This window comes from Gavialis gangeticus, unplaced genomic scaffold (genome assembly GCF_001723915.1).
Source record: "Gavialis gangeticus isolate Ggan-Ray unplaced genomic scaffold, GavGan_comp1, whole genome shotgun sequence".
NCBI lineage: Eukaryota > Metazoa > Chordata > Crocodylia > Gavialidae > Gavialis > Gavialis gangeticus.
In genome coordinates, this window is record NW_017729032.1 from 224,595,882 (window position 1) to 224,606,205 (window position 10,324).

The window sequence follows — 10,324 nt, forward strand, 5'->3', positions numbered from 1 at the left end:
AATCCCTGGAGTAGCATAGGGCATGATAGGCCTTCCCCAACCTGTTTCTGCTATCTTGCTCACTCTTCCACCCACACTTTACCTTGCTCTTCCTAGCCCATACCCACACCCATGGCAGCCACAACCATTGGCACTTTTAACATTAATAGGTGTTGAGATCTGGTTAAATGGAAGGCCATCCTGGAACTCCTGTGCCAGAAGTGGCTGGCCATCACCTTCCTCAAGATGCATTCCAATGGGCTCAACCAGGTAGCCTGCCACACTGCCTGGTGAGGCCACTTGTTCTTGAGCCATGGAACCAACCTCAGCATTGGGATTGTGACTCTCCTATCACCACAGCTGCAGCTTGACATGGTGGTAGCGCGGGAAGTCATCCCCAGCTGCCTACTGACTGTCCACATCACCCTAGCACAACAACACTTGCTATTCATCGATGTCTACACTTGCTACTCATCAATGTCTACACACCCACTGATGTTCAGGAGATAGTCAGTTTTTTTGAGACTTTGGCAGCCTTCCTGCATGATGCTAGTGAGGATGATGACCTGCTCCTCATAGGCAGGTACTTTAACTGCACCATTGAAACATCACTCAGCTGCATGGGGCCTGAGCCTCACCAGCCCACAGTCCACAAGCTGCAGCCTGTCCTGGAGACCACGGACCTTGTCAACATCTGGCAGGCCTTGCATCCTGACGTTTGACCATGGCCCTGATGTTTGCCCATGGCCCACCTTGACTGCCTTTATGTCACCAAGCACTATCTGCCACTCCTGCGCTGTGGCCACATCATTCTCTTGGGCCTGTCAGATCATGGCCTGGCCTGCTGTGAACTGAGCCAGCCCGGGAGAGCCTGTGCACAGGTGCCTTATTGGTGGTTCAATGTCAGCCTGCTGCAAGGCTTCTATTTCTGGGAGTCATTCTGCTTTCCCCACCTTTGGGGGGGGCTAGGAGGCCGCAAAACTGAGCTACTCTTCCTGGAAGTTATGGTGAGACGTGGGCAAGGTACAGATCTGGACTTTTTGCCAGCAGTACACCCAGATAGCCATGAATGAACTGTGCCACCATATCCAAAAGCTGGAGAAAGATGTGGCAGAGCTTGAGGCTGCCCTACTGGCTGCTGGCAGCAACTTGGCACTGCATGAGAGCTTCCAGTTCCACAGGCAATACCTGTTTGACTTGGTAGCAAATGTGGCCCATGGAACGAGGATCCATGCCCGCTGGCAGAAAACAATGCCCCAACTCATTTCTTTCTTCAACCTGGAGTGGTGGCAGGCAGTGAGCAAAGTCTTAGATCACCTCTAGACCCCCGAGGGCTGGGTAATCACAGGCCCGGCCTAGTTGTGTGGGCACACTGTTGCTTTTGTGACCTGTATCATGACCTGTTTGTGGCTGAGCCATCCTGCCCCAAAGCCATGCTGCAATTCTACGAGGGCCTGCCATGTCTTTGCACCCTGGAGGCTGACGAGCTGCCTGGGATGAGAGGAGTCTGCCTGTCCCAGGCAGCAGCAGCAGCCTCCTCTCATCTGGGGCACCGATCTAGGGGCTCACACCCCCAGGAGGGCTGTCTGGCTGTGCTGGACCCCTCCCAGGGGTGGAAGCCCCCAGATCTGCATCGGATGAGGGAAGGCTGCCACTGCTGCCTGGGACAGGGGGCAGAAGCAATTACCTCTGGTGCTGGATTCAGCCTGTGTCCAGCGCTGGTCCCAGGCAACAGGGCAACCTCCTTTCATTCGGGGTGCAGATCCAGGGGCTCGCATCCCCAGGAGGGCTTCCGGGCTGTGCTGGACTCCTCCCAGGGGTGCAAGGCCCAGGATCTGTGCACCAGATGAGAGGACGTTGCCACTGCTGCCAAATGTCAGGAGTTGTGCTTCAGAGAGTTTGAGGTGCAGTTTCCCAGTAACCTCTGCACCTTGAAACTTGGCAGGCATCATGCCTTTAGAAGGGGCTACAATACCTGATCCAATTCTGATCCAAATCAGGCAAAAAATTACAAAGTTTTAGGCATTTTTATGTTTCCCCATTATAGCTTATTATAGCCTATGGGCAAACATTGGAACTCGTCAAAAAAGTGAAACAGTTTCAATGAAACAAAATGGGACAGTGCTTCGAAACAAAACATACATTGAAATGAAATGATGGTGTTTTCCACAGCCCTATTGGATACTGCAGGGTAGGAATCATTTGTTTATAGAAGGCTTTGGTCTGTACGACCATGTGGCTAGGTGTCCCAACCCTTAATAGCATGTTAGGTGTGATGTGTAATACTGTGAAGGTGTCTGTCATGGTGTGATGTTATCAATTTAATGGCATGGTGCTTTTGGTTTGATGGTGATTTGTTTGTCTTTGCTTTGTATATTGGACCTGGACCCCAGAGGGGCAACTTTTTGTACCCCAACTCCCTGAATAAAGTAGCTAAAAAGTCAAAGTCCTTCCTTCCCCCATAGATACATACATATAAGCTAACTGTAGACTAAAAAACAAGAAAATAATCTTGACAGTAAAATATAGGTAATAAAATAGTTTTCCCTGAGAACTTTGAAAGGGCCTAGTACTTGGCACATTTAAAATAAAGCTGGAGAAAAAGTAGAAAATTTCTGTAGCAAATGGTGCATGAACTAGATGATCTTCAGTGACTCAGTTTGCCTGTTTCTGCTCTTACAAGAAACTTCATAAAATATGCAAATTAGAGCAGACCCAAAGAAAGTTAGTCAAAATAGCAGTTCTTCATAATCAGGGAAGCATATTTCAGGTTTCCCACATTAGAAATGTGCCTGCAACACAAATCTATTGCTCCCTTGTTAGTTGTATAAAAGGTGAATCTATTTTTGTCTTCTGTAGGGTATATTCTACCTTTTGGACTAGTGGTAGATGGATAATGATGATGTTAGTGACTATTCACTTGTATTAAATAAAATATAAATTTGTTTTAACAGTCATGGGGCAAGAAGGAACAAGAATGACCTTGTCTGTAAGTGCATGAAAATCTAGAAAAGTAAATTTAATAGTAGACTATTACTCAAAATGAGTTAATATATCTGAGAGGGTATCTTAGGAATTGTTTTAGTAGACTGTTTGCTTCCAGCTACATTCTTCTCCTAAAAACAAAGTCTTGTAGCATGTAAAGAAGAGGGGAGCTAGAGTTAATTGTGAAACAAAACTTATTAAACATTTGTAGAAAAAAATAGCTCAATTACAACAGCTTTGCTGGTTTGCAGCAGCACTAATTTAGCACAAAAAGAAGCAGGATGTTAGGGGGAACAAGTTGAAAATGAATGAGCCTGACTGAAAACCTCTATATTTTGGTCATGACCTGAGTTTTCTGTGTAGTCCCAGGTTTCTGTGCTGCTAGCTGTCATACAGATGAATGATTTTCATGTGAAACACCGAATTATGAAACAAAAGTTACAGGAAAAGCTTATCAATTTCTTTTTCTTGTATGAATAATCCATGTTAGCCATTCATTTCAAATATCCATGTTAGTCCTTCATTTGGAATGCATGCTGTCCATATTCGTTGATGACACCAAGTTGTGGGGTGAGATGGGCACATTGGAGGGGAGGGACAGAATCCAGCTAGATCTAGACAGGTTACAGGGGTGGGCGGATGAGAATAGGATGGAATTCAACACAAACAAGTACAAGGTACTGTATGTAGGGAGAAGGAACCAGCAACACACCTATAGGCTGGGGAACACCCTTCTTGTCAACATGGTGGCAGAAAGGGATCTTGTAGTCATTGTTGACTCTAGGATGAACATAAGCCACCAATGTGAGGAAGCAGTTAACAAGGCTAACCACACCTTGTCGTGCATCTACAGATTCATCCCAAGCAGTACCAGGGAGGTGATCCTTCTCCTCTATGCGGCATTGGTCAGACCACAGTTGGAGTACTGCATCCAGTTCTGGGCACCGCACTTCAAGAGGGAAGTGGCTAGCATTGAGAGAGTCCAGAGGAGGGCCACTCACATGGTCAAGGGGCAGCAGGGCAGGCTTTATGAAGAGAGGCTAAAGGGCCTGAATCTATTCAGCCTCCACAAGAGAAGGCTGCGAGGGGATCTTGTGGCCATTTACAAACTCACCAGGGGGGACCAGCGGGAATTGGGGGAAGTTCTGTTCCCCCGGGCACCTCCCGGGGTTACTAGGAATAATGACCACAAATTGTTAGAGAGAAGGTTCAGTCTGGACATCAGGAGACATTACTTTACAGTTAGGGCTGCCAGGCTCTGCAATGGGCTCCCAAGTTAAATGGTACTCTTTCCTACCTTGAGGATCTTCAAGAGGAGGCTGGACAGATATTTGGCTGGGGTGATATGATCCCGGCACCCATTCCTGCCTGGGACAGGGGGTCAGACATGATGATCTGATTAGGTCCCTTCCGACCCTAAGTACTATGATATTATGATCAAAAACATTTGGCACATTCTGTTCAAAAGAAGGTAAGTCACTTAGATTTCCTGCTTACAAATTCACTTTCTCTTGCTTTACTCAATATCATACAAGTTATTAAAGTGGCATGGTGGTAAACATATAATCTTTATAGGTTATAGCAAACAGGTTCCTGAACTTGGAGAACTGTGACATCAAATTTATGCTGCAACATTAATCAGTCTGCTTTCAGGTATTTGTTTAAAAGAAACAGAAGATTAGTATTATATATAAAACATTGGAATGTAAGCCCCTGTGGGTCACTCAACAGGATGAGGCAGGACTCCAAAAGACAAAACTACTGTGTTTTAAAGTCAACAAAGTTGTATCTACATGTATTAAGAGCTCAGTTTGACCTCAGGTATTATGCCACTTGGGGTTTTGTTCACATCTTTCTTTGCCTTTTCTTTGATTTTGAATCCTGATGCCAGTTTCTGCTTAGAACAACAATGACAAGAATTGGATTGAAACATTTATAATGCAGTAGTTCCATTACTGGAAGCCCAAGTTGAGTGGTCATGCCAACTTTTATTACTATGTTTTTATATGAAATGGAAGCACTCAATTTCTTCCAAATGAATAGAAGAACAGAGACTACTTGTGTTTAATGGATAGGACCATTTCAAACACCATTTAACAAACAGCCCATTCTCTTCTTCAGTAACCTTAAAATACATTTATTTACTGTGCACTAAAGGGAAAACAGAATATAGCAAAGGAACTTTTTGAATAGTGACAAAATGCCTACAGTAGTGACAAGTCTCCTATTCCCTTATAATAGCCAACATCCTATCCCTTACTAAAATGAGAAATGTTAAAAAACTTCCTGAAGAAATGCATACACTGGTTTAGCTCCCATCTAGGATGTTCATCCAATTAACAACTTCACCTTTACTCCAGCCTTCTTTTCCTGTTCTACTCTAGATGTCATCCTGCACTTTATGCTACAATGCAAATAAAATGTATCACTGTGAGGCAGCATACTTTACTGAGTAACATAGAAATAGCCACCTATTTACTTTGTTTTGTACATCCTTTCACTTACAATGAAAACAACGCATCTTCACTATTGCAAGCAGTGATGCTTGAAAGGCATTTTAGTTGTTCCTTTTATTTCTGTGTCGGTAGGACAAACCAAGATAAGTACATTTTGAGTGAAATCAGAAGAAAATAATTTACTGCAGGTACCTATAAAATTATTTTAAATAAATTGTCTGGTATAGAAAACATGAGGTTCACAGAAATTCCTAATAGCGAGGAGTAAAAACTGTTGCTAGGGTCCTTCATATCATAACACTATTTAAATTACAATATCAAGAAATATAACTGATGTGTGGTTTGAAATCTTGCAGTGAAAAATCAAACAGGCTTTTTGCTATTTTACAAAACTGTGATGCATGTACTTGTACTATTAAATTACTTTATTGACGTTGTAGAGTACTCTGTGCTGCATTCCCTGGCCTATCTGAAAATGATGTAATGTTAAGAAGTTTGAGACTTGCACATGCACAGCAAATGGAGATTCTGAAGGTTGGAGAACCAGTGAGCTTTCCACCTCTAAGGAGGTACTGACCTGGTTACATATGTTAAGCATGGGCAGCAGAGCCTTAGTAACAGGAGTTTTGGTGCCAAGAAGGTGACCAACATCTCCTGAGACAAGATGGACAAGGACTGGTTTAGAGTGTGAAGACTGATAATTTTGTTTCAATGTGATAACTGATGTATGCATCAGTTGGGTGAATGGATGAGTGAGATGTGCCTGAGAGATATGATTGGACTGAGTATGTGGTGTGACTGAGGGAATTAAAAGGGCCTGAGCTCAGCTCTGGTGTGTGAGTGTTTATGTGGGATTGTGTGTGCGCTTGTGTGAGAGCCCTTGGTGTAAGTTTGAGAACCTGTGAGTTTGGAATTGTGAGTCTGAGGTGCTTGACAGGGTTGTTTTGTGAGTGCCTAGAGTCTGTAGAAAGCTTGAAGTTGTATGTGATCTGGGTGGAGTGAGGCTCCCCAGTAATCCCTTTGGGATTCAGCCACGGACAAGAACCCGGTACCAATTGACCAGCACCTGGGTAAAGTATCACCTCATTCCCTTTATAAAAGGAGAAAGAGTACTCTGGAGAGGGAAAGATCTCCTGGGGAGGTGGGGTACCCTCACAGTTCTCACTAGAAGTACAGGGCCTGTGAGTCTGGCACAGTTAAGCTCGCTGTGTTTGCATAAGTTGCAACATTGTTTTGAGTACACAGGCTGAGGATCTACATTCTGTTTTCTTTCTCTTACTGTTTTCTCTCTCTGTACACTGTTGTAACATAGCTCTTGTATATAATCTTGCTGTTGTTGTTGTCTGTTAATATGAATACAGACTTGTGGTTTCCATTTAATGAACAAGTCTGTCCGTTTGTACTAGCGGTGGGGTAGTACCAAGCCGTGAGCAAACACCCTATTAAGAGTCATTCACTGGCTTAAAAATCCTTTCCTGGGCTGACTTGTTGAGAGGAGCAATGCCCTTATTTGCTTAATTAGAATTCAGCTTTAACAAAGTGTGTACATTTTAAAGCAAGGTTTGTGAGTTCACAGTCAATATTGAGAATCAGTCATGCAGGAAAATTTGATATAGTTTTTTAATTAAATTGTTCAATTCACAAATTTTGCAAAAGAAATTCAAAAAAGAACTAAAATAGCTTTGCTTATTTAAAAAAACAAACCTCAATACTTAGTTAATTTTTTTTGTTTTTGTTTTCATTTTTTTTGCATTTTCAAAATCATCAGGAATCTAAATTTTCCGAGAAAACTATTCTGAACATTTTTATGACAAAATCATTGCCTTCCCTTCAAAACTTAAAGGGAGAACAATAAAATAGCCCTGATGTATGTTCTCCTCATGCAATATTCAGACAAGACTACATAAAGATGTTGACAATTGTCGGGCAGCCGCACCTAGCCTCTGGGCTGGAAAGCAAGGGCTTGGCTCAAAAACCCCGTGGACCAACAGACCCCTCTCGTTGTTTGTTGTTTTATACTGTAACTGAACAAGCAAGCTCATTTGCCTACGCTTCATCATCTTGTAGCGTAAGTCAAAATAAAATCTACTTTACTTGAAACCGCATGAGTCCCGAACGGCTCTGACTCCTCGCCGCTACTCCCGCCTGATCCGATCCGTACCCAGGCCCACCGTGACCTTGGGGCCACTGTTCCCCGACACAGAGTACCAAAAACAGATCCTGACTCTCTCCCTGCTGCTAGAAGGGACTTGGAACCTTCCCCTCAGTGCATGCCTATCCCACTGCCAAGGCATCTGGGAAAAACCCAGACACTCAACTTAGCAGTGGAAGAAGACTGGCTGCTTTCCGCAAAGCTTCAATACCGGGGACAGCACTGGACACTTCCCTCACTACTGAAGCATAGGGGACCCAGCTGGAAGTCAGCCCTCCTGATATGGCCTGTAAGCAACTCATCCCAGATGCAATGGGTTCCCACCAGATGTGCAGAGGACCATACAGAAGCACTCAGGTCAGATGGGGTTGGGACAGGGCAGCCCAGTGGGATCAGTGGGGGACAACTGGGGAAGAACTCCAGCAAGGGGGACCCCTGATGCTGTGTGCCCAGCTTGTATGCCTGCAGGTTTGGAGTGTGCCAGCAAGAGGCCAGCAGAAAAGTGAGTGTTGTTCAGTCATGATGGTGGCCACTGTGAGTCAGTGCTATACCTGGCACAACATCAGAATAGGAAGAACCCATATAAGAAGGTATACCTGCCAGGAGGCATAAGGGGTCCAAAGGTGGGTGAGTGAGGGGTGCACCGGGCATCAAATCAGCCCATGCCCAAGAACGGGGATCCCTTGGCTTGGAGGCATCATTGCCTTGCTTGGATATACAGTCTGAGCCCTTTAAGTTATATTATGAATTTAATTGTGATTTTGGGAGAGAAAAAGAAGCAACGGGATCTTTACAGTCTCAATTCTCACTGATAGCTAGCACAGAAGGTAAGGCACCATTGTCACACCAGGACATCACCATACTGATTGCAACACCCAAGTGGAAAGGGGTGGGGTGTAGGGAGTGTACCCTAGGAGAAGCCCCACAGAATATGCGCCAATGAAGTCTCACCTGGACCCTAAGGGAACTACTGATCATTACCTCTATGCAAGTGAAGTTACAACATGCATAAACAACAAGTCATGGCGGAAGATTAGGCTCAGGTGGGATGTGACCCAAGGGAGTGGTATGCCCACAACCCATCAGCAGTTTCATTGGGCATGAACCTGTCACAATTGGTAAATGCAAGTACTATACTACAGTAGAGTTTTTTACTCTGCAGCAGTGCACGTGTAGATACTGACCCAGCTGGCTGTGGCATAAGGGACCTTCAGTGTGGGGGCTGCCCGCTGCCTAGCCCTGAGCTGGACCACCCTTATGCCCCAGCCAGCCCCTCTGGGTTCGAAAAACCTCAGGCTCAGAAGCTGATACCTCAAACCCATTGCCAGCTGGGGCTGCTCCGACCCAGCTCAATGTGTTGCAGTCCTGGGTGCACATTTAAACAGTGTATGTGGGACTAATAAACTCTGGTGCAATAAGCACTGGAGTTTATTGCTTTGAATTAATTGCATGTGTAAATATGCCAACTGATGAGAAAAACTACAGAGAATTATAATCTTTTTTCCTTTAGAACCTAATTCTGCTTTATGGAAGTGCTTTTCTTTCCTTTTCCATGTCCTTGTATGGCAAGGTATTTAGCACAATTTGAAGATTTACTGGAATCTGACAGGACAGTACCATGAGTGCTTCTGCTATGGCCTACTCTATAGAAATTAAATCATTGAACCTGGTGTTCAAAATCTAGTAAATATGTATTTAGAATTTTTCATTAAAGTAGCACAGCAAACACTTTAGTAGTTTCAGGAGGAGATAGGAAAAATTGAGCAAAATGGAGACAATTATTTGTATTTTATTATATAAACAGAAGTATTAGAACTAATAAGGATAGAAATATCAGAAATTGATATAATTTGATTCTAACATTTTATGAATAAATATCCAAATGTTTTTCATTAGTAGATTATAAAGCACTTTTTAAAAGAACAATTCACATTGCTATTTCCTTTTTTTAGTTGAGAGATTAATTTTCTATCCATAGGTCATACAAAAAACTGAAAGCAGGTGGAGGAAGACAGCCAGGATTTTCTTGGACAAGCTGGAGTTTACAATCTTTATTAGTTACCAGGAGGCGGCAGTGTTAGAAAACCAAATACAGAGCAGCAAGTGGTTTTTCAAATGACACTTCAAAAATACCATAGTGTAAAATGATATTGTAGCTGTGATGGTCCAGAAATTACATGAGAGGCAAGGCTTTCTTAAAGTGATATCTTTTATTGGAACACCTATGCTATTGGGATAAAGTTAGACAAGCTTTTGAATGCAAGACATTCTTCTTGATTTAACATCTAAACCACAAGAATCTCAGGTGATGGATGATTGCCAACTCTGAGAAAATTAGATTCATCTCAGCATTAATGTACTGCAGTTTGTGATGGAGGCACCTGACATACTAACGGGGTAGAAGCAACATTCTGTACCAAAGTGTCTGGAAGCCCTGAGCACTAGGGTTGACTTGGGAGCCTTAGAATTTGGGCTGCAAGGCAGGGTTTCATTTAGAAACTTTTTAACTCAGTTGAATTATTTGTATTTTTCTAGAACTTTAATCTTCCAGAAAATGTCAGCATTTATATTTTTCTTTCCATAATAGAGTATTTGTTATCTCTTACCTCTCTTATATTGAGCAAAATGGGAGTAACAGCTCAGCAGAATACAGCTGATTGTAAGGAGGAAGTTCTTGACTAGTACTGAAAGAAGATCCCCATACGGAAAAGTGTAACCCCCCCCCCCCCAAAAAAAAAACCAACCCAAAAAA